This window comes from Suncus etruscus, chromosome 5, assembly GCF_024139225.1.
Source record: "Suncus etruscus isolate mSunEtr1 chromosome 5, mSunEtr1.pri.cur, whole genome shotgun sequence".
Classification (NCBI taxonomy): Eukaryota; Metazoa; Chordata; class Mammalia; order Eulipotyphla; family Soricidae; genus Suncus; species Suncus etruscus.
This window is the reverse complement of record NC_064852.1, coordinates 61375816-61400623: the sequence shown is the minus strand read 5'-3', so window position 1 is coordinate 61400623 and position 24808 is coordinate 61375816. Positions and strand designations below refer to the sequence as shown.

The window sequence follows — 24808 nt, the reverse complement described above, 5'->3', positions numbered from 1 at the left end:
GTCTATTGTTTCTAGAAGCTTTTTGATAGAGTCTTTAGGGTTTTCTAAGTAGAGTATCATGTCATCTGCAAACAGTGAGAGCTTGACTTCTTCCTTTCCTATCTGGATTCCCTTGATATCCTTTTCTTGCCTAATCGCTATAGCAAGTACTTCCAGTGCTATGTTGAATAGGAGTGGTGAGAGAGGACAGCCTTGTCTTGTGCCAGAATTTAGAGGGAAGGCTTTCAGTTTTTTCTCCATTGAGGATAATATTTGCCACTGGCTTGTGGTAGATGGCCTTCACTATATTGAGAAAGGTTCCCTCCATTCCCATCTTGCTGAGAGTTTTGATCAAGAATGGGTGTTGGACCTTATCAAATGCTTTCTCTGCATCTATTGATATGATCATGTGGTTTTTATTTTTCTTGTTATTGATGTTGTGTATTATGTTGATAGATTTACGGATGTTAAACCAGCCTTGCATTCCTGGGATGAAACCTACTTGATCGTAGTGGATGATCTTCTTAACGAGGCATTGAATCCTATTTGCCAGGATTTTGTTGAGGATCTTTGCATCTGCATTCATCAGTGATATTGGTCTGTAATTTTCTTTTTTGGTAGCGTCTCTGTCTGGTTTAGGTATCAAGGTGATGTTGGCTTCATAAAAGCTATTTGGAAGTGTTTCTGTTTGTTCAATTTCATGAAAGAGTCTTGCCAAGATTGGCAGTAGTTCCTCTTGGAAAGTTTGATAGAATTCATTAGTGAATCCATCTGGACCTGGGCTTTTGTTTTTCGGCAGACATTTGATTAATTTTTAATTTCATCAATGGTGATGGGGGTGTTTAGATATGCTACATCCTCTTCCTTCAACCGTGGAAGATTATAAGAGTCCAAGAATTTATCCATTTCTTCCAGGTTCTCATTTTTAGTGGCGTAGAGTTTTTCAAAGTAGTTTCTGATTACCCTTTGAATCTCTGTCATATCAGTAGTGATCTCTCCTTTTTCATTCCTGATACGAGTTATCAAGTTTCTCTCTCTCTCTTTCTTTGTTAGGTTTGCCAGTGGTCTATCAATCTTGTTTATTTTTTCAAAGAACCAACTTTTGCTTTCGTTGATCTTTCGGATTGTTTTTTGAGTTTCCACTTCGTTGATTTCTGCTCTCAGCTTTGTTATTTCCTTCTGTCTTCCTATTCTTGGGTCCTTTTGTTGAGCATTTTCTAGTTCTATTAGCTGTGTCATTAAGCTACTCAGGTAAGCTCTTTCTTCCTTCCTGATGTGTGCTTGCAAAGCTATAAATTTTCCTCTCAGTACTGCTTTTGCTGTGTCCCATAAGTTCTGAGAGTTTGTGTCTTTATTGTCATTTGTTTCCAGGAACCTTTTTATTTCCTCCTTGATTTCATCTCGGACCCACTGGTTATTGAGCATGAGGCTGTTTAACTTCCAGGTGTTAAAGTGTTTCTTCTGAGTCCCTTTGGAATTCACAAATAATTTCAGAGCCTTGTGGTCAGCGAAGGTAGTCTGCAACATTTCTATCCTCTTGATCTTATGGAGGTATGTTTTATGTGCCAGCATGTAGTCTATCCTGGAGAATGTCCCATGTACATTGGAGAAGAATGTGTATCCAGGTTTCTGGGGATGGAGTGTCCTATATATATCCACTAGGCCTCTTTCTTCCATTTCTCTCCTCAGGTCTAGTATATTCTTGTTGGGTTTCAGTCTGGTTGACCTGTCCAGTGTTGACAAAGCCGTGTTAAGGTCCCCCACAATTATTGTGTTGTTGTTGATATTATTTTTCAGATTTGTCAACAGTTGTATTAAATATTTTGCTGGCCCTTCATTCGGTGCATATATGTTTAGGAGAGTGAATTCTTCCTGCTCTACGTACCCCTTGATTAATATAAAATGTCCATCTTTGTCCCTTACAACCTTCCTGAGTATAAAGTTTGCATTATCTGATATTAGTATGGCCACTCCAGCTTTTTTATGGGTGTTGTTTGCTTGGATAACTTTTCTCCAGCCTTTTATTTTGAGTCTATGTTTGTTCTGACTATTCAGGTGCGTTTCTTGTAGGCAGCAGAAGGTTAGATTGAGTTTTTTGATCCATTTAGCCACTCTGTGTCTCTTAACTGGTGCATTTAGTCCATTGACGTTGAGAGAAAGAATTGTCCTGGGATTTAACGCCATCTTTATTTCAAAATTTGGTGTGTCTTTTGGGTAGTCTTGTCTTAGATTAGGTCTTTCAGTTTTTCTCTTAAGACTGGTTTTGTGTCTGTGAAGTTTCTGAGCTGTTTTTTGTCTGTGAAACCATGTATTCTTCCATCAAACCGGAAAGTGAGTTTTGCTGGGTATAGTATTCTGGGTGAAGCATTCATTTCATTCAGTCTTGTCACAATATCCCACCACTGCTTTCTGGCATTGAGTGTTTCTGGTGACAGGTCTGCTGTAAATCTCAGGGAAGCTTGCTTGAACATGATTTCCCCTTTTGATCTTGCTGTTTTCAGAATTCTGTCTCTATCTGTGGGATTTGTCATTGTGACTAGGATGTGTCTTGGGGTGTTTTTTCTGGGGTCTCTTTTGGTTGGTACTCTTCGGGCATGCAGGATTTGATCACATATATTCTTTAGCTCTGGAAGTTTCTCTTTAATGATGTTCTTGACCATTGATTCTTCCTGGAAATTTTCTTCCTGGGTCTCTGGGACTCCAATGATTCTTAAGTTGTTTCTGTTGATCTTATCATAGACTTCTATTTTCGTCTGTTCCCATTCTTTGACTAATTTTTCCATTGTCTGCTCATTTGCTTTAAGTTTTTTGTCCAATCTCTCCTGCTGTATGGAATTGTTATGTATCTCATCTTCCACAGCACCAAGTCTATTCTCAGCTTCTGATACCCTGTCCCAGAGCTTATCCATTTTGTCATTCACTTCGTTTACTGACTTTTTCAGTCCTGTTAGTTGACATGTTATTTCAGTTTGGAGTTTTGTGATTTCTGTCTTCATATTTTCTTGGTTCTTATTAGTGTTCTGTTCAACTCGATCCATGGTTTCTTGGAGTCTGTTGAGCACCTTCCATATTGCTAGTCTAAAGTCCTTATCTGAGAGGTTGATTAGTTGTTCAGTCATTATCTGGTCCTCAGAATTGTCATCTTCATTCTCTATGTCTGATGCTGGCCTGCGTTGTTTCCCCATTGTCACACTTGTATTGTGGGTTTTTTCTACGTGTTGTGGTGGTATTCATTGTCTATATGATGTAGGCAGCACACTCCTCTGGCTCCTCCCTTTCTGGATGGGCTGACTTGCCTCTAAGGGAGGGGAGTCCTCCGTGGATGAAGCCTCACACTGGGTCAAATCTTAGGCCCGAGCATGCAACAGAGAAGACAGTCCAGAGAGAAATGTTTGCTTCTGTGATATAGCGCCGTTCTTAGTGTGATTTTTCCTTCTTGTTGCAATGGAGTTCTTTCCTTAGAAAGAGTGCACGGCCGCGTAGCGAAGCAGAGTGGCCGTGCTCCTCTGAGCCTCTTTTTGCCCCACTCGCAAGAGTTTCACGCAAGAGGACAGTAGACAGACATAGACAGGTCACACTCACAGTCTTTCACAGTTGAGCCCCACTGGGCCGGTGTACTTTCGCGGATTTTCCCCGTCTGGTGTCACACACAGGGAGCCGGCTTTTGCCCAGATAGCATTGTTATCTCTTCCCGAATGTAGTTCTTTGGAGTTAGCTTCCAGGGCTCTGAGGAGAGCTTTCAGAGTTCAGGAAAGACAGAGAAGGGTAGGACAGGGCTCCCTTCCGGTGCTCAGTTCCTCAGAAGAAGCACAGCCCAGTGGAGATTCTGCAGGTAGAGCAGTCAGCACTCTGCCTGGAAACCCCCACCTGCAGCCATTTCACACTCACTCACTGGCTCACTGGGTAGCTCCCGAATGTAGTTTCTTTGGGGTTCGCTTCCCAGGGCTCTGAGGAGAGCTTCCAGAGTTCAGGAAAGACAGAGAAGGGTAGGACAGGGCTCCCTTCCGGTGCTCAGTTCCTCAGAAGAAGCACAGCCCGGTGGAGATTCTGCAGGTAGAGCAGTCAGCACTCTGCCTGGAAACCCCCACCTGCAGCCATTTCTCACTCACTCACTGGCTCAATCTCGTTGTTTTAATATGAATTTCTGATGACTATTGATGTGGGGCATTTTTTCATGTGCCTTTTGGCTATCTGCATTTCTTCTTTGAGGAAATATCTGTTAATCTTTTCTCCCCATTTTTTGATGTGGTTAGATTTTTGTTGTTAAGTTTTGTTAATACCTTATGTGTGTGTGTGTGTGTGTGTGTGTGTGTGTGTATTTTTTTTTCGGACCGTTTGATGCTCAGAGGTTACTCCTGGCTAAGTGCTCAGAAATTGCCCCTGGCTTGGGGGGACCATATGGGTCACCAGGGGATCAAACCGCTGTCCTTTCTTGACTAACGCTTGCAAGGCAGACACCTTACCTCTAGTACCACCTTGTCGGCCCCACCTTGTATATATTGAATATTAGTCTCTTATTAGATAAGCTTTTGGGTGAATATTTCTCCAATTCTGTGGGTGACCTCTACATCCTAATCACTGTTTGCTTTAAGGTACAGAGCTTCTCATATTAATGTAGTCCCATTTGTTCATCTCTGTTTTCATATGTTTGGAAAGTGGTAAAGAGTAAAGTTCCTTTAGTCTCAATGTCATGGAGTGTTTTACCTATGTTTTCTTCTATATACTTTATGTTTATGGGCTTGATATCAGGTCTTTAATCCATTTGGATTTGACCTTTGTGGCTGTTATAGAGGTTTGAGTTACCATTTTTGCATGTGACTGACCAGTTTTTCCAATGCACTTGTTCAAGAGGCTTTCCTTGCTCTATTTTGCATTATTTCCTCTTTCTCAACAATTAATTTATTGTATGTATGGGCTTCATTTTCTGAAATGCAAGTCCATTCCATCAATCTGAGGATCTGTCTTTATTCGAATACCATTCTGTTTCAATGATTATTGCTTTGTAATATAATATAAATTTGGGAAAGTGATGCCTTCCCATCTTGTTTTTCCTAAGGTTGTTTTAACAATTCATGGGCATTCATTCTTCCAAATGAATTTCTGGAGTATTTGATTCACTTCTTTGAAGAATGCCATGGGTATCCTTAGAGGGATATTAAACTTGTAATTGTCCTAAACTTGTACAATGATTTGAGGAGTATTTATATTTTAATAATGTCGATCCTCCCTATCCATGAACACGGTATATGCCTCATTTTCTTGTGTCCTCTTTTATTTCTTGAAGAAGTGTTTTGTACTTTTATTTGTATAGGTCCTTCACCTTTAGTTAATTTGACACCAATGTATTTGAATTTCTGTTTTACTATTGTGAATGGGATTTTAAAATATATATTTATTATTTACCATTATTTTTATATAAGAATTTCATTTATTTTTGTGTTAATTTTGTAGCCTACTACTTGCTATACAAATATATTGTTTCTAGGAGCTTTTTTGTAGAGTCTTTTTGGTTTTCTAAATATAGTATCATATCAACTGCAAACAGTGAGAGCCTATCTTTTTCCTTTCCTTTCTGGACACTCTTGGTAACTTTTATTTTTTATTTATTTATTTATTTATTTATTTATTTATTTATTTATTTATTTATTTATTTATTTATTTTTGACTAACTGCTTTGATAAGTTCTTTCAGCAATGTATTGCATAAGATTGGCAAAAGTAGCAGCTTTGTTTTATGCCATATTTTAGAGGAAAGACTTTCAGATTTTCCCCTTTAACTGTAATATTTGCCTTAGGCTTTATCAAGTGTTTTCTCTGCATCTATTTATATGATCATATTGTTTTTATTTTTTGTTTTAGTGATGTGGTGAATTACATGATTGACTGCTAGTGTTAAATTATTCTTGTATGTCTGAGATGATTCCTACTTAGTCATGGTGTAAGACCTTCTTGATGAGACATTGGATATTTTTTGCTAGGATTTTGCTGAGGATCTTTGAATCTGTGTTCATCAAGGATATTTTTAGTTCTCCTTGTTTTTTGATGACATCTCTGTCTGCTTTTTGTATCAGGGTGATGCTAGCTTCATAAAAACTGTTTGGGAGTATTTCTATGTCTTCAGTTTTCTCAAAGAGCCTGAAAAGGATTGGCAATTGGTCCTTTTGAAAGATTTGAAAGAACTCTTTATTGTATCAATCTGAACCTGGGATTTTGTTTTTGTGAAGACTTTTGATTACCATTTTGATTTCCTCAGTAGTGTTATTTCTGTTCAGATATGCAATATCATCTTAGTTTTACCTTGGGAGGTTATAGGAGTCAAGAGTATTCACTTCTTCCAGGTTCTCATGTTTTGTGGCATAGAGTTTTTCAAAGTAATCTCTGATTATCCTTTGAATTTCTGTAGTGTCTGTAGTAATCTCACCCTTTTCATTTCTAATCTAGTTTATTAAGTTTTAGTCTTTTCCTTTCTTTGCAAGTTTGGCTAATGGTTTGTCAATCTTGTTTATTTTTTCAAATAACCAACTCTTGCTTTCATTGATATTTTGGATCTTCGTATTTAATTTATGCTCTAAGCTTTATTATTTTCTACTGTCTGACTATATTTGGTTAATTTTGTTGTTCTTTTTTCAAATTTTTAATTTGTGCCAATAAATTATTTCAGTTAGGCCCTTCTTCCTTCCTGAAGAATGCTTTTAAAGCTATAAAATTTCCTCAATACCACTTTTGCTGTGTCCCACAAATTCTGATAATTTGTATCTTCATTCTCATTTGATTCAAGAAATCTTTTTTGATTTCCTCTTTGATTTATTATAATTTTTCAGTATTAAGATGTTTAATTTACAGCTATTCAAGTTTTTCTCTATGTCTGTTTGTGAGTTGCCTCTGATGGCTGGTAATCTGAGAAGGTAGTTCTTACAATTTCTATCTTTTTGACTTTCTGGATATATGTTTTAAGGCCCAGCATGTGGTCTGTCTTGGATAGTGATCCATGCATATTGGAGAAAAGTGTGTATCCAGTTTTCTTGTATGGTTAGCCCTGTATATATCTACTAAGCCATTCTCTTTCTTTTCTTTCCTCCTCAAAAATAGTATCTTCTTGTTCAGTTTTAACATCCTTCAGTATTCCAACCCTATCTGTGGAATTCATCATTGTGACTAACATGTGCCTTTGTGTGTTTTTCTTTGGATTTTTTTTTCACCATTACTCTTTGCAGTAACGTGCAAGTAGTATTTGGTTGCATACATACTTTAGCTCTTGGAATTTTTCCAAAATAATTTTCTTGACTGTTTATTTTTCATGGAGATTATCTCCCAGGGCCTCTGGAACTTCAATTATGCCTATGTTGTTTTTGTTGAGTTTATTGCAGACTTCTATTTTGATCTGTTCACATTCTTTAAGACTTTTTTGCATTGTCTATTTATTTGTTTTAAGGTTCTTTTTCAGCCTCTTCTATTGTATGAAATTTTTATGCATCTCATCTTCCAGCTCATTGATTCTGTCTTCAGTAGCTGTTATTCAGTTGGTGAGGCTTTAAAGATTTTCATTTTGGCTCCCAAGTTTTTTAGCTATGATATTTTAGTTTAGAGTTTTCTTATTTCATGTTCCCTTGATTCTTATTTGTGTTTGTTCAGTTCATTTCATGAATTCTTTGAGTTCTTTGAACATCTCCATGTTTCCTCTCTGAAGTTTTTCTCAGAGAGACTATGTAGATGGTTGGTACTTATTGAGTCTTCCAACTAAGAGAAGATCCATCATCTTTATTCTCTAAGATTGATGGTGTTCTGCGATGCTTTCAATAGTATAATTTGCAGCGTGGTTTTTGTACATGTTGTGTTGATGTATATTGATTAGGTGATAAGCATAGCTGGAGAACCTCATTTTTTTTTGCAATTGAATCAACATGACATACAGAGTTAAAAAATTGCTGATAGTTGACGTTTGAACAATGTTCCAACACTAATCCCTTTACCAGTTTTTATTTCTAGCCACCAATTTACTCAGTCTTCCCTCCCATCCTCCCAAACCTTCCCACCCTACCTCTGTATGGAGAGTTTTCTTCTCTTTTTCCTTCTTTCTCTCCCTTTCATTTTTTGATTTAAAGTCTGTGGCTTGTAATATTGTTACTGAAGATATCAATCATGTTAATTTACCTCTTCTTAGCACCTAGTTCTTGCATGAAGAGATCATTTCCAACTGTCATTGTCCCTTCTCTGGCCTAACTGCACCCCACATTTCTATTTTTATTGGGTATTATTTTCATACTATTTTTTTAAGAAACAAAATTTCTTGCATTTAAAGCATTCCTCAATGACATCTTTGGCCCATAATTCTTTGCCATTTTTTTAACCACAATACCAATTTGTTTTATTATATCCAATAGTGTTTTGCTAGTCAGTGTCAATACTGGCTTACATTTTTTGTTCTGGTTGCAGTGTTATTTATTTTAGTTGAAGAAAACATTTGAGTGTATTATCATATATTTATCTTTGCTCCCTTTCTCCCTCATGCCCATTTTACAGATGACATAATTAAAGAATAGAGAAATCAGTGACAGTTTTAGTTTATAGAGCTACATGATAAGGATAGATAACTATTTTCTGATAAATTTTTATTCAGGGTCTATGCCTCAAAGCAAATTCACAAAGACTTTATCTTTTTTAAATGAGTCAGCTGTCCAAGACAGGTTTCAATTTTGTTCAAATCTTATTCTATAACTGATACTATTCATCATACTATCTGTACAATATGTCTATGTATCAGTTTTATTTATAAAATTGAGGAGCATGAATAACTCACCTTATGATATTATGATAACCAGTGTTCTTATTTTGACAAATATTTTATAATTTTTCCATCAGTTTTTAATAGTTTCTCATATCCATTTTATATGATTTTAAAAAACAGCTTCACTTTCTGTACTTGTCAATTTGGGCTGCCATAACACATTATTAAACTGGTCTTTCAAAGTCAAGATTTGGGGTGTGACAAGGAATTTCTTCTAGGTTAATTAATTTTTGTCTTATATCTGTGACATCATAAAGTAGAGAAATAAGAGAACTATGTTTTATAAAGGTCCTAAGTCTGTTAAGTAGGTGCAAGCTTAGGACCTTGTTAAATCCTAAGATCTTACTAGCTAGTACAATTATCCTGACTATTAGGATTTCAACTTATTAATTTGACTGATGAGACAACACAAACATTTAATACACTGCACCTAAAGCAACAGTTTCCTCACTGCCTGCTGTGTTTGTGAAAAATAAATTTCATATAGTTCAGGTAACTGTTATATAAGACCTTATGTTCAGTATCAAGTTTTTGTATCTATCACTTAGTGTTGTATAACAAGCAAAACACCGGATGCCAGATTAGTGGTGCTGAATCTTCAACTCTAGCTGATTCTGTCAGTCAATAGATATTGAATACTTCTTTCTTCTGGTATTTTTTATAACTTTAAGATTTTAACAAAACTGATGAGAATTGTTATGTCTGTGAAGAGAACTGTTATGTAGAAGAAGATTAAAACCCCATAAACTATAATTTTACCAAAGAAAACATACCAACAAAACATAGCTAATGTTTCTTAGAAATTCTGCACCAATGGGGCCGAAAAGGTGGTGCTAGAGGTAAGGTGTCTGCCTTGCAAGCGCTAGCCAAGGAAGGACCATGGTTCAATCCCCGGGCGTCCCATATGGTCCCCCATGCCAGGGGCAATTACTGAGCACTTAGCCAGGAGTAACCCCTGAGCATCAAATTGGTGTGCCCCCCCCAAAAAAAAAAACAAAAAAAAAAGAAAGAAATTCTGCAACACTACCATATATGATCTCAATCATTCCTTTACAGAATCACAAGAAAAATGCTGTTCAAATAGGAAATATTTCTATAGTGTCATGGTCTTCTTATGACCATTTTTCTGGTAAGATTATCATAAATTTCTCTTGCTTTAGCTACAAAAATCATGAAAATAGTAAATGAGGCTTATCAATAGTCTAGTCATAATACAAGACTATGTTTGAGAGGCCAGAAAGATAATACAGAATGTAAGGTGTTTTCCTTGCACCTTACTGACCCATGTTTCATTCCCAGTAACCTATACAGGTCTCTGAGCCAGCCTCGTGTGATCCCTAAACAGAGATAGGGATAGGCCCTAAATACAGTGAAATGTATAGCCCTCCCAAAAACTAATAAAATGACTAAATTTTAATTTAGTTTAAAAATGATATAAAAACATTAGTTAAATTTATTTAAAATTTTGAACAGTATTATAAACTATTTTACTTCTGGTTGTAAAATTCCAATTTTTTTTGTATTATCAAACACTCTGAAAGAAAAATGCAACCTGAAGAGATAAAATATAGATGTCCATTAGAATATATTCATGCAAGATGCTTCATAGTAGACTTTCTGTTTTTAGTTTTGTTTTATCTTCTTATTTTATCTTACATTTTATTGGTATACTTTGGTCTACAAAATCATTTGTAGGAGAAAGATTATTCTATTTCTACTCATATTTTAAGAATCTAAAATTTTAATTTTTGTTTAGAGTGCTGGAGATCAAAACTATGGCTTGATATAAGCAAAGCAATTGCTTTCATTGAGTTATATTACCAGTACTATGATTCATATTATATTAATAAAATATTCTCTTTATAACATAAACTATTTCTGGTCTATATGCATATTTTTATTCTTTGGTGCTTCTCTAGAATAACTTATGTTTCTTTCATTCCTACTTCATTTTTGATCTGATTAACTTTTTAGATTTTTATTCCATATGACTATTACATGTTTTAGGAAGTCTTCATTGTTTTTCTTATATGTTCCACACCAATTTTCCAAGCTCTCACAGGACAGCATAGTTTATGCAATTTATATGCTTTTGTGTTTATTGTTTATTTGTTTATTGTTTTTTTGTGTTTATTGTCCTGATTAGCTTGTACAATAATCACTGAATAAAGTAAAAACGACAATCAAGTGAGTGAGAAAATAGACAAATATAATACCGATTATAAATGTTAAAAGAGTGACAAATAGGCAAGCTTTACTTTATATAGTCTATGAAGGATTAACTCAACCATCTTTAGCTTGATATTTCCAAAAAGAAAGAGACAATTCTCTCTAGAGGTTTATACTATATTGCTTTTCAACTGAGGTTGCTACTGATTTAATTATCTTCTAATTCTCTTGACACCCTTTCTCCTTTGTCACTTAATTAAAATGCTTAGCATACAACTATTAAATTGTTAATAAGAAGGATTAAGTATACCACTGTTTTAAAATTCTTTATTCAAAAGTGGACTTGTCATAAGATTTTAATGCTGTCTGCACAATAATTAATGTATTTAGTTTCTAGTGATAAATACAATGTAATTTGAGGCTGACTTTATGTGCTGATTGCAATTAGCTCCATAAGAGAGTATATTCTTGTACTACCACCATCTGTCTATCTACTTTTATTTTTTCTTATGAAAATCATGTTTTTTTCTTCTAGAAGAAGACCGAATTGGCAAAACACTGGATACATTGGGCTTTGGAATGCCATTGAATTTGCTTTTGCTAGTAATTAGTGATTTCCAAGTATTTTGATGGTCGTCTCTGATACAAAGGGGCAAATGCAGGAAAGCCTGAATCTCATGGTTTCAAAAACCTCCAGCATTTATTCTTAGGTGGAACTGAGCAAGCTAATTCAACCTACTTAATTCTATTTTTTTCTACCAATAAAATGGGCATTGTTTATATAATATCCCTACTAAGTAAGGCATGCTTAAAATTTTTCTCCATAATAGATGACCAATATACTTGGAACTAATATTATCATCTATACTATAACAGAAAATTTGAAATTTCAATATTCTATTGCAGACTAAAAGCTAAATACATTGAGAATCTGGCCAATCTTTTCAACTCCCCCATGACCTGCAAAGTTGGCTCAAGCCCTCCAACTTTGAGCTGTTACTCTTACAGCAGCTTGTCATTTACAGCCTTTTCAATCCATCACCTGCTGCTCTTAGGTTGTGAAATGAGCTGTCATGTGCAAAGACCGAACCACTGATGGAGGGGACCTTTCTGGCCCTGTGGCTCTGACCTTTACTTGCTTGACTTCCCTGTGGCTCTATGATGCCTTTGTTTCCTATTAGGAGAGGCTATTTCGAACACTAGAGTAAAGGCAGGAGGCTCATACAACTTGTATTTCACTTTGTATTTTTCTTGTGCTACCTGTAATTGTGTTCCTTGCAGCAAACTGAAGAAGAAAGGAGACATGGTTAGGGGTGGGAACTTTGTGGTAATTGATTCCCTCAGCTTTGTGTCACAGAACCAAGTGCTCAGCAATGTACTTGCTAATGATATACTGCATTGCTTGCTAATGACATACTGCATCCACCAGAGGAACCTCAGTGTATCCTGAACATAGCTAGCAGGCAGCCTTTACCTTCCCAACTAATTGAAAGATACATGATAGGACTGGCTGCTCATGTTTCTAACCATAAAAATCTTCTGAGCTTTGTGTTTGCAGTTGTCACTGAGGGAGCTATTGTCTCAGTTTAGGACACAGAATCTGGCTTTAATTAATTCACTGTTTTACCCCAAATTGAAGTCAGGAGGGTTTTCAGGTCATCTTGTGTGGGATGCCATTTTTGGTTTGTTGGGTAATGAGTTCCATAAATAAAAAATATCTAGGTGGAGACCCCTTTAGCTATGGATCACAGGAAAGACTCAAACTAAAGAAAACAACATTTAACTGGATTCCACAGTTGACTAAGTTGTTTTGTTTTCAGTTTTAGATGAAAATGTCAGATGAGCCCCTGACAGTTTAATATTGCATTTTTTTCCTCAAGGGGGAACTTTCAAGCTGTGACCTAGAATTAGAAGTCAGTCTCCTTTTTCTTTTAAAATAATATTGAACATTCTAAGTAAGATGGGATTACTTGTCACAGGTGAGTTGAGAACATTTTTAGCAGGGGGCAGAGTGGTCTTTGGAAACTGAATTCTATTGTCCCAGTTTAAAATATTCTCACTTCTCTGGTTAATGTGTCATTTAGTACAGAATATTATGAGTACTGAGAATTATTACTCTCATCTGAAACAAAGCTCAGAATATAAATCCTATGTGAAAAAAAGTAAGCTTCGTCTTGCACTTTCTTCAACAATTGACCTTTATGAGTTCTTTTTCTAGTTTAACTGAGGAGGAAGGAAATGAGGTAAAATTATGAGAACCTGGAAATGAATGGGATATCTGGTTGAAGACTGGAGTGTGCTATATAAAGTGGAAACAAACTCAGGTCTGGCTCACTTTCCATTCCCTAACTTCATTTTTCGTTATTTATTTTGTTTGGGCACCACACCCAGTAATGTTCACTGATTAGTCTTGGCTTTGTGTGAAAAAAATCACTCCTGGTGTGGTTGATGGGACCATGTGTGCTGCCAAGAATCAAACTCAGGTTGACTATGAGCAGCCAGCTGTATTATCAACAGTATTGTGGATTGTGACCCCATATTGATGTCACATAAGTGAATTTAGGGTTCATAGAAAAATCTTAAAATTTGGGCTGAAAAGATGGCACAGTGGTAGGGTGTTTGCCTTGCACTTGGCTGACCCAAGTTGGACTGCAGTTCAATTCCCAGGCATCTGATATGGTCCCCCAAGCCAGGAGCTATTTCTGAGCTCATAGCCAGGAGTAATCTCTGAGCTTCACTGGGTGTGCCCCCTACCAAAGAAAAATAAGGAAAAAAATGTTAAACTTTGTTTTATATATAAATTTGTGATTCACTATCAGTAAATTCATCTCATTTGTATACTTATTATATATACAAAATATAGAATATCATTGTTAAAAATTTCTTAGGAGAAAGGGGGACAAAAAGAACAGTTTAAGAAGCCCCTCTCTACTTTTTTCTTACTTACATACTAGATATTAATGGGCTTTTTATTCCTCTTGCCCAAAGTCAATCAGACTATGAGAAGATGAAATTTCAGAAGCAGTAGGTTTTATTTTTGTGAAAGGAATATACAGTGTGGAAAACTAAATTCACAAGTTACTTGGTTTTATTGTGGGGGAAATGTGCTCAGGGTTTGCTCCTGGGTAAGCCTTAGGGATTACTCCTTGTGGGGACTCAGGACTAAATGGGGTGCCAGGGATCAAACCCAGGTTGTACTTTGCTCTGGTGATCAGTTATTTGGAAACCTAAATGATTTGATAACAAAACTATTAAATATCTTAAAAATTGCTAGTCAGACTAATAATACATAAGTGGGGTATTTTTAAGTCTCTTAACTAAAATTTAGAGTATTTGATGATTTTCCCAATATCACATAGCCTGGAACTTAGAATTTGGAATTATTTGTTTTCACTAAATTGCCTCTAGTCAGTTACTTGATTCTTAGGTTCTCTGAAGACTATTTTTGTTTTTTGTTTGTTTGGGGGTCACACCCGGCAGTGCTCAGGGGTTACTCCTGGCTCTATGCTCAGAAATCGCTCCTGGCAGCCTTGGGAGACCATATGGGATGCTGGGATTTGAACCACCGTCCTTCTGCATCTAAGGCAAATGCCTTACCGCTGTGCTATCTCTCTGGCCCCCTCTAAAGACTTTTTGTTGTGACCACAAGTAATTACTCTCCTTTCTTAGTTTTCAGGGTTATTTGAGTCCCTTCAAACTTTGGTATAAAATCTTGATCGTAATGTGGCTTTAATTCCTTAAAATGGGTCCTGAAGTTCTTTGATAAATGGAACTCTGAGTGACCTGACTTAGCCTTTAATAGTTGAATTATTGGTCTTCTTTTTCTTCTCCAAAGCTACCTTTTAAACATGGTAATTTTTAAATAGAAAAATTACAAGTTCTAGATCCATATTTTTTTAAATTTTTTTATTTTGAATTATGAGAACAAAAGATGCAAAGAAAGAGGACAAGGTAAAGTTACAGTGGAAGGACAATCACCCATAACATAATTTTCAGAAGAAGTTCCCTTGCTGATATCTTAACTTTGAACTTTCAGCCAAAGAACGTTAAGATAACTAAAACAGAATCCATGTGCAATTACTTTGTCCCTCAAGTCCCCAGATTGTAGCACATTATAATATTTCTTAACAGCACACAAGGCAATCTAAAGCCATCAAACTTACGTAACTCCTTAAACATTAGAGGCATAGTATTTTTTACATTTCCATGTACATGCATATTAGCTTAAGTTAACCTCAAATTTTAAGTGGGTGCGTTTTAAGGATTAGAGTCCAAGGAGCACAGTAAAAACGGTGTTAGAGTGGCAATTGTTGTTTGCATAGGCCCACCAAAATATGAGAGGCATAAAAAGGAATAACCTTGGCCTAAATACAAAGAGATCCTACCCCTGAAGTTTCCTGGCATAAGACCAGCTCTAGGCTTCAGGCAATTTATCGTCTGATCCAAGACATTGTCCGTAGTGCCAACACACTTATCATACAGTCTCTGTTGTTGGTATCATGTTTCTGTAGTAAAGATTCTGGAATCTGCATGTCCTTTTAACACTGCAAGGGGTTTGCCTGCTTCTTATTGAAGTGTAGAAATATCAATAGCTTTTGATAAATTTAACCAAAAGTTGATTTTTCCTTCCATTTACTAATTAATTGGAACTTTGCTTTTTCATGCCAAAAATAATTAACCATAGAAGGGAATTAAAGACAGTAAATTTGAGATTATTAAATGTTTTTTATACTGAAAGATTTGGTGTTTGTTAGAGTGAAAGAGTTAGGCTAAGTTTGGATATTTTTAAATATCATAAATCAATGTGAGTTTTTTGGAGAAGAAAAATATCTCACTAATGGTACCAGACACTTGAAGCCTTGCTGAACAGGAAATGAAATATTTACTATCTCCTTTTAGGTGAGAAGGAAGGGCCTTCATTAAAATTTTATATTTACATTTCCAGCATCAGCTTGCTTTCCATTTTGTTCCATGTTTTCAAATTGTTCAAAGAACTCATGTCTTGAAGGAATGATTGTGAAATGGTGTCTATAATATAAATGATAAATTTTTCTAGATTGGGATGATTAGGAAACAAGTGTTTTTTTTTGAACAGTGGAAGCAGATTATTTCTGTAAAGGTATACACTTAAAAAATAGGCTTTTCCAACTTAACTTGGGTGTTTAACTAGAAAGGATAAATACTACATACTGAGTTCAATCTATCATCATATTTTTAGTGTATTATAGCTTGCAGAATATTTTTTAAGTGAACTGGATTTTTTGTAGAGGAGTTATATTTAATATACTAGAAAGTAGACTTCACATGTTATCTCTCTCCCACTCACAGAACCTTCCATGATGGTGATCAGTTACACGCATTCTTTGGTATGTACAATTTGAAGTGTATTGGTTTGTAGTTTACACATTCTATAATCATTTTCACAGTTTAGCAGTTAATCATCATATTTGCTTTAAGGATGCTGGATTCCATCATTTATTAGCTCAGAATTTTTTCATTTGATAGCAAATATTGGCTTAGTGACTCCTAAATATTAGGCATTGTGCTTGGTGCTATGGATAAATACTATATTTAACTAAGGTCAATCTATATGTAATATAGTATATAATATAGAATACTATATACTAAGGTTAATACTATATTTAACTAAGGTTCTCTTTAGTGATCTAAATAAATAAAGGTTATTACTATGTGTATGTGTGCAAATGTCTATATTTCCAAAGGGAGGGTGTTCTAACCTGGACTGTATAAATGTGTTTTTCTTCAAGAGATATAGAAATAAATGAAAGTCATGTTTGTGGTCCCATTTCTATGCCTCTAGGGGAGCTGGAAAAAGGTGCTCTAGGAAGAACCAAGGGAAAAATGTTGAATCATATCTAGGGATATCTATTTTTATCACAGACATTAATTTATAGGTTTATTTTTTGATGATGCCTCTGATGTTTTTTGTATCAAGATTATATTGGCATCAAGAAAGCTGTTTAAAAGAATTCCTATTCAGTTTCATGGAAGATTTTGGTAAGGATAAATAGAATTCAGTTTCAAATGTCTGGTAAAATTCACTATTAAACTTTCTGAATTTGGATTTTTTAATTCAATTAGTGTGTTATTTTTCTCTTTTTTAAATGTTGGATGGCAACTATACTAGGCTTTATTTAGTTATTCATATTTTAAAATTTGGTTGGGGGGTCACACCCAATGGTACTCAGGGGTTACTCCTGTCTCTGCAATTAGGATCACTCTGTAGACCTTGAGGGACTACATGGGATGCCAAGGATTGAATCCAGTTATATTTAAGGTAAATACATGCCTGTTGTACCTCAACTCTGGCCTTACAGAATCATTTCTTTTGCTTAAATTAGTTTTTAGATATTTTTAAAGTATTCCTGATTCAGTTTTTTGAAGTTAAATGCTTCTAATGATTGTATATTTCTTCTAGATTCTGCAATTTAGTGACAGAAAGTTGTTCATATTAGTCTCTTATGATCCTTTGTTTTTCTGTGATACCTATTATAATTTCTTTAGATTCTGATCTTAATAGAGTTATTTCTATTAAATTAAATTTAATTTAAACTTAAAAAAATTAAAAATTTAATCTCTATTCAATTAAGGTTTGTCTATTTTGTCTATTATTTCAACAAAATTCCTCTCTTATTTTTGCTCTTTTATATTAGCTCTTTTCTTTGGTTTATTTTTGCTATATTTAATTTATTTTCTTCCTGAAGATGAGTTTCATATTTTTCCACTTTCTTTAAATGTTTTATTATAGTTTGGGGGATACTGGTTTGTTTTTTTGATATAAATATGAATTGCTAAAATGTTCCTCCTTATGTTATGTTCCATATGTTCTGTTCTGTTATATTATAAGCATAACATACTATATTTTTGTTATGTTCCATATGTTCTGGTAGATTGTTCTTCATTCTGTTTTTAGTAATAAGTTATTTTCTTATTGATACAATAGTAATTCAATAATATGTGGTTAAGTCTCCAAATGTTTGAATTTTCCCTCAGCTCTCTTTCATTGGTTTATTTTCATTATTATTCCATAGTGATCTGAAAAGATATCTGATATGAATTTTTTGGCAGAGAGAAGAAGTATTTGGTCCACACCTGGTGGTACACAAGGGCTTTTCTTGTCTATGTACTTAGGGATCACTCCATGTGGTGCTGGAAAGACTATAATAGGTCCTAGGAATCAAATGAAGTTAACTATATATATATATATATATATATATATACCAACATATGATCTATCCTTGAAAATATTTCAGGTGCACTCAGTGACAAAGTTGTATTTAGTGTGATTTATAATAGAGAGACCCATCAATGTCTATTAAGTTCAGCTTTTCCAATTTCTTATTTAAGCACTTACCAACTCCTAATTTATATTTGTTATGTCTGGTTGATCTGTCTGATGGTGATAATGGTTATTTGCATTTCATAATATTGTTATATTGCTACTTATGTATCTCATTAGGCTTGTTTGTAATGTATTATGCACACACACACACACACACACACACATGGAGGAAGACCTCTCAAGTAATGTTCGAGGGTCTGGGCCCATTCCTGGGGAAACTCAGTCAATCAGGCTGATGGTTCAGTGCCATGTTTCTTGAGATGACCACACTCACCTTGGCAGCACTCCAAGACTTATGGATTCTCCAGGTTTACACCAGGTAATTCTCAGTAGATTATATAGTGCTGGAAATAGAACTGGGGTCAAACACATGCAAGGGATACAATAACAGCTCTGTACTGTCTTCTTGGCTTTGTTTCTTATATTTTGAATATCTTTTATGCAGTGCATATATGCTAATAGTGCTATCCCCTTTTAATGTTTCCTTAATCAGTATATAAAGTCCAGTTACATTTCTTTCTTTCTTTTATTTTTTTTTTTGCCCCTCTAGATTGGGTGGTTTTTTGCAACTGAATATTCAAAATCATAAATATCTGGGACTATCTCTACATCATTTCAGGTATATCTGGGCATAAACTGGAAATTTGAATTCATAAATGTTCTGTGGTAGGAGGGATGATTTGTTTACCAACTTGGAGCAGGTCTGAATGTCACTCAAGGGTGTGCAGGTGCAAGTGCATACATGACTATGCAGTACCAAGTGAATGCGCTATAATAAAAGATTATAAATTCGTACATCAAATTCCATTATCATCTTTTGGAGAGATCAAAAATTTTTTCAGAGGAATCCGTGTACTGAGAGAGAAGGGCTTAGTATCAAGGTGGTCTGTGCCTAGTAATTTCCAGAGTTCTTTGCTGTTCCACCTCACACAGACCTGAAGGTGGCTATGTGTTGGGAGTAGTTTGAAGAGAACTATAAGGCTACATTCATATGTCCTTTGGGGATGAATGGTAATGAAAGCAGTAAAGAGGCCACTTTGCTGACTTTTGAGGCTTTGGGTTTTTGCAGGTTGTTTTCTGATTGTAGGGGTACTGCTTGATTTCTAGCTATCAAATGTAGATAAGGACGGGCTGTTGTCTATCTGCTAGGCTTAAGCAAATCTTTCAGACCCAAGTTAGTGGTTGAACTAATTTTAGGAATTTTCTCTAAGAAAAACTCAATAAATTCTATACAGGAAAGTAAAGAGAGTTTATCTAGATGTCATCTGTAGGTGACCACATAACATTGGCAACTGGAATACAATATCATCTCCAGCAATCAGGTTCTGGTGAGTTTGACTATTGTTTCTATGCTATAATTTCATGCCTTCCATTGCAGCATTGTCATTACAGGTTTGTAGGATTGGTATCTCCGGTGCTTGGTGTAATACACCTATCTCTAAGGCCAAGATATGTACCTTAAAATCTCTTCCTGATTGAAACTTGTTTGTTCACATTTGGTTTATTTTTCTGAAAATGGTATCTCTCTGTTTCCAATCATTTGAGAGCTCTCCTTTTTGCCATTGCTAGTCTGAGTATCAAGTATAATTATGTTTTTTTATCCAATTTTTTGTATACTTTCTGTAGATTTTGCACTAAAATACAAACAAGTCTTCCTTTTTTATGAATCTTGCTCCCACTTCTAAAGTTTTGTTTTAAAAAAAGCTAATTAGATTATTTTGGACAGGCCATGTTTTAATACCACATTATTTGGAAAATGTTAATATAAATGTGATTGATTTTTCCTTCTGATCTCCTTTGAATTCCCTTGTAGTGGTTTTAAATGTGTATTGTTACCCTTTCCCCCAACTTCCTCCTATCTCACCTGGAGAGGGAGACCCTCCCATAGCTGGGAGGGGTCTGTGGTAGGTAATTTAAGGGATTGCCTGGGGGTAGAGAGAGGGAGATTCAGCAAGAAGCCTGAGCTGGAAGCAGCATGGAGAGATAATAGAAACAAGATAGTTGCAGGAGCAGGAAAGAGGCTGCTTAGTTTAGAAGCAATGTAAGATACACACATGGTGGTTAGAGACTTGTAATAAAGCTGATGTCTCCTGAACCTGACTGCTGTGGGTCATTTCCTCACTGTTACCCTTAACCCATAGGCTTGCCATTCCAAAAAAAAAAACTTCAGGATGTGCTGAGAAATATCTCACCATCCTTCCACCACCATCCACGACCATTAAGGACTATTAATTCAATTAATACTCGTTGTATTGCCATGATTTGACTTGGCCTCTTTCCTATCTTCCCTTAATCTATACCTCTCCCCCTTTCCACCTTCTTCCTCATCCTTCCTTTCTTCTCTCCTTCCTTACTCATTTGTCTCATTTTCATTTGTTTAGTTGCCTTTGATCTAACCTCTAACTATTCTCAGATTTATTTTCGATTATGTAGCATCTTTGATAGCAAAGACAAAACTAAGTCTAGGACGAAATTAAAACAATTTATTTATAAACTGCAGTGTGTGACCCATCTGCTCTCACTTTGTTTTAGCAGAGTTTAAAGAGGAGTCAGTTTTCTAGAGTGAAAAGAAGTCTCCTGACTTGAGCCATAGGACAGTTGTTAGGGTGCTTAACTTGCATGTGGCTGACATAGGTATGATTCCTAGAATCCTATTTATCCCCTGAGCTGTATAAAGAGTGATCCCTGAATTCAGAGTCAGGAATGTACTAAGTACTTAATTATATTAATTGACTGAAAAAAAAAATAACAACAGTCCTGTGATTAAAAAATCCTCCCAGGGCCCGGAGAGATAGCACAGGGGCGTTTTCCTTGCAAGCAGCCAATCCAGGACCTAAAGTGGTTGGTTCGAATCCCGGTGTTCCAATATGGTCCCCCATGCCTGCCAGGAGCTATTTCTGAGCAGACAGCCAGGAGTAACCCCTGAGCATCGCTGGGTGTGGCCCAAAAACCAAAAAAAAAAAAAATCCTCCCTACAAAATAAATAACCCAATGATAAAAGATGCAATATGACACACATTAAAAAATTATAAAACTATACTGAGAACTAGCATAATCATGTGAATGAATGAGGAAATTGGAAAGCCTGTCTAGAGTACAGGTGGGGGTGGGGTGGGATGGAGGGAGATTTGGGACATTGGTAGTGGTAATGTTGCACTGGTGAAGGGGGGTGTTCTTTACATGACTGAAACCTAATCACAATCATCTCTGTAATCAAGATGTTTAAATAAATAAAAATACTAAAAAAATTATAAAACTACAAAAATAAGATAATTTTCTTTAATTTAGAAAATCTGTACATTAGTAACTTACATAATGGAGAGACAATATTTTCTTTTTTAAAATCAGACTGTGGTTCCCTTAAATTGTTAAATTTATTTTATTTCATTATTATAATTATAATAATATTATTAGTTTTTGGGTTTTGGACCACACCCAGTGATGCTCGGGGTTACTCCTGCTACGTGAAATCACTCCTGTCTTGGGGACCATATGGGATGCCAGGGGATTAAACCCAGGACTGTTCTGTTTTGGGGTCACACCCGGCAGTGCTCAGGAATTATTCCTGGCTCCATGCTCAGAAATACTCCTGGCAGGCACTGGGGATCATATGGGATTCCAGGATTTGAACCGATGACCTTCTGCATGAAAGGCAAATGTCTTACCACCATGCTCTCTCTCCGGCCCCTCAGGACTGTTCTGGGTCAGCTGCTTGCAAGGCAAATACTATCGCTACAGCCCCTTACCTTTATATTTTTAATAAAGTACATTACTTTTTTGTTTCCTAAGCAGTTCATGTGAGTCTTAAGGAGTCCACTTGTGATTCATAGACTTCCAGATCAGCAGTTCAAAGCAAGGGCCTGAGAATGTGATAATACCTTAGTTCTATGCTGCCTGGATTATCTAATTCACTCCATTGGTGATTGGGATTCCCTAGGCCATACAGGCTAGTGCTCAGGGACCTTCAGGGTTGCACTTGATATTGCTTAGGGGACCATGTGGTGTGCTAGAGGTTTAAACTTTCCTGTGGCTTAGCATGTATCTGTTGACCTATATCCCATACTCAAGAATGTACTTTTTAAAAAATCATAACTGTCTACTCACCAAGTTTGTAATTTTAGTACTATGCCATATAATCAACATGTTTACTTCAACTTCGTTTGAACAAACATTTATATATAATTACCTTAGAACTTTCAATAATATCAGAAGTTATTTTTCAATAAGATAAACTTTGAAATTGCATTGTTCTCAAAAATAAATAAAATATTGAACTAATATTGCAATATTGGAATTAACTGTTTAATTATAGGCTGATAAGACAGACATAGTAAAGGCATCACTGAACTGTTATAATGTTAGGTTTTGTAATTTGAGTTCTATTTCCATGCATGCTTGAGATGATTTGAAATTGAAAATGTGCAAAATTAATTTAGAAAAGCAACTATTTGATCTAAATTAAAAATCATAATTTATGGAGTGATGTGTAATGCATGTATGCATCTGCATTTGTTAAATAGCTGTCATTTGGGTAGAAGTTCTTAAAGCAGCCACAAGCATTTGAGATAGATGTTATTGATTTCCACAGATTGGTTTCTGTTTGTTTGGGCTTGTGATATCACCAACTGCACACCATCCCCTCATTACTCTAAATATAATGTTATGGGAAACTTAAATGATTATTATTAACTTATGAAACATTATAGGTTATATTTAGATAATATTATAGATGAAATTTGTGGCATTCATCTAGAAATGTACAGATCTAGTTCATTTGCCCAATAATGCTGATTGATGCATATAAAGTCAAAACAAGCACTATAATTTAGAATGGACTCCAAACAAATAATCAAACCTTTCTAGATAAGTGTTCCAATTTTTTTATGTACTCCACCACAGGAGTACTTAACTAATATTTTCTGGACATAGTTTTACATTTGAACTTAAGATGTTTTAAATTTATCAATTTTATCACATTTCTCAGTGACTAAACTGATTGAGGACACTGTATAATTTTGGCTCAAAACATGATAGCTGGCTAGGTAAGCCAGGTGAGGTGGTAAGGATGATGGTTTTTGAATAGCCTCACTAATGCTAAGACTAGAAGGAGTTAGTTTACCTCAGTGTTTGAGCAAAATTTTTAAAATCACTGAACCACCTGAATCATGCCATTGAGAGGAAAGCACTAACTATATTAAATCTGGAAAGGGTCAGAAAATGGAAACAAGAGAACTATCTAGTTATCCCTCATAAAAATCTCTTTTTAAGACCAGAGTAATAGTTCAACTAGTAGGTCACTCACTTTGCTTTGCAAGTGGCTGACGCAGGTTAAATCCTAGATATTCCATAAGGTCCTCAGAATCCCATAGGTAATAATTCCTAAGCATCGAACTATGACTAAATCTGAAGTAATACTTTTTTGTGACTTCCAAAGCCAAATAAAATCAAGCAACAAAACAAAATAACTTCCTATGTTATTTGATTATGCCACATTGAAACTGAAACTATAAATAAAAATTATGAGTCCAGTCAGCCTTAATTTACTTAGTTATTTGTTCATTCTGTCTTATCTAAATATAACCATTAATATTGATACCTTTACAGAAATGGAAAATAGTGCTCGCTTCGGCAGCACATATACTAAAATTGGAACGATACAGAGAAGATTAGCATGGCCCCTGCGTAAGGATGACACGCAAATTCATGAAGCTTTCCATATTTTAAAAAAAAATGGAAAACAGGGATGGATAGGATAGTGACACAAGAATGTACCAGGACAATCCTGGACAAATTGGAAGAAAGGGCACTATCTATATTAGTAATATTTTAGTAAATATAAACATTTTATATATTATCTAGCACATTTATCCAGAAGTCTGTCTGTCATCTGCGCTAATGGAGACAAAGCATAGTATGGGTAAGAAATTTCTGGTAATTTCCCAGTTTTTGCCTTCAAGATCACATCTGATTACAACGTTTGAAAGAATAAATACTTAAGAGTTCATTCATGCTTCAAATAAACTTTTATTGAGCAAGGGTAAATATACCTCTTTATGTCAGTCTCCCATTTCTAAGAAGGAGACATGGGAGGAGGAAATAAAGGTAGGGAAGGAGAGAGAGCGAGGGAGCAAGGAGAGAGAGAGAAAGAGAGAGAGAACTTCTCTCTGATTTTCAACCATATCTATAAATGCTTATGACTAAATTTTACATTTGTGGATAAGTATAAAATATTAGGAACATGAGGCCGGAGCAGTGGTGCAGAGGTAGGGCGTTTGCCTTGCTTGCAGCGGACCTAGGACTGACCATGGTTCCATCCTCCAGCATCTATATGGTCCTCCAAGCCAGGAGCAATTTCTGAGTGCAAAGCCAGGAGTAACACCTGGGTGTCACCAGGTGCGCCCCCCCCCCCAAATAAAAACATACAAAAAATAAAATAAAATACTAGGAACAACAGAAACAAATGTGAATCACAAAGGAAAGATAATTGTGATCAAATATAGTTCCAGAAGGAAG

The 24808-nt window shown here is 35.5% G+C and overlaps 1 long non-coding RNA gene and 1 other non-coding gene across 2 annotated transcripts in view; one reads left to right on the top strand and one right to left on the bottom strand.

The window, feature by feature from the left end:
* LOC126008889 (uncharacterized) overlaps positions 1-24808 on the bottom strand; it is a 681047-nt gene that overhangs the window by 290803 nt on the left and 365436 nt on the right. The gene's annotated exons all lie outside the window — the stretch shown is intronic.
* On the top strand, positions 23912-24018 carry LOC126010437 (U6 spliceosomal RNA). The gene has a single exon (XR_007496467.1). It is a non-coding gene; the product is annotated as a U6 spliceosomal RNA (small nuclear RNA).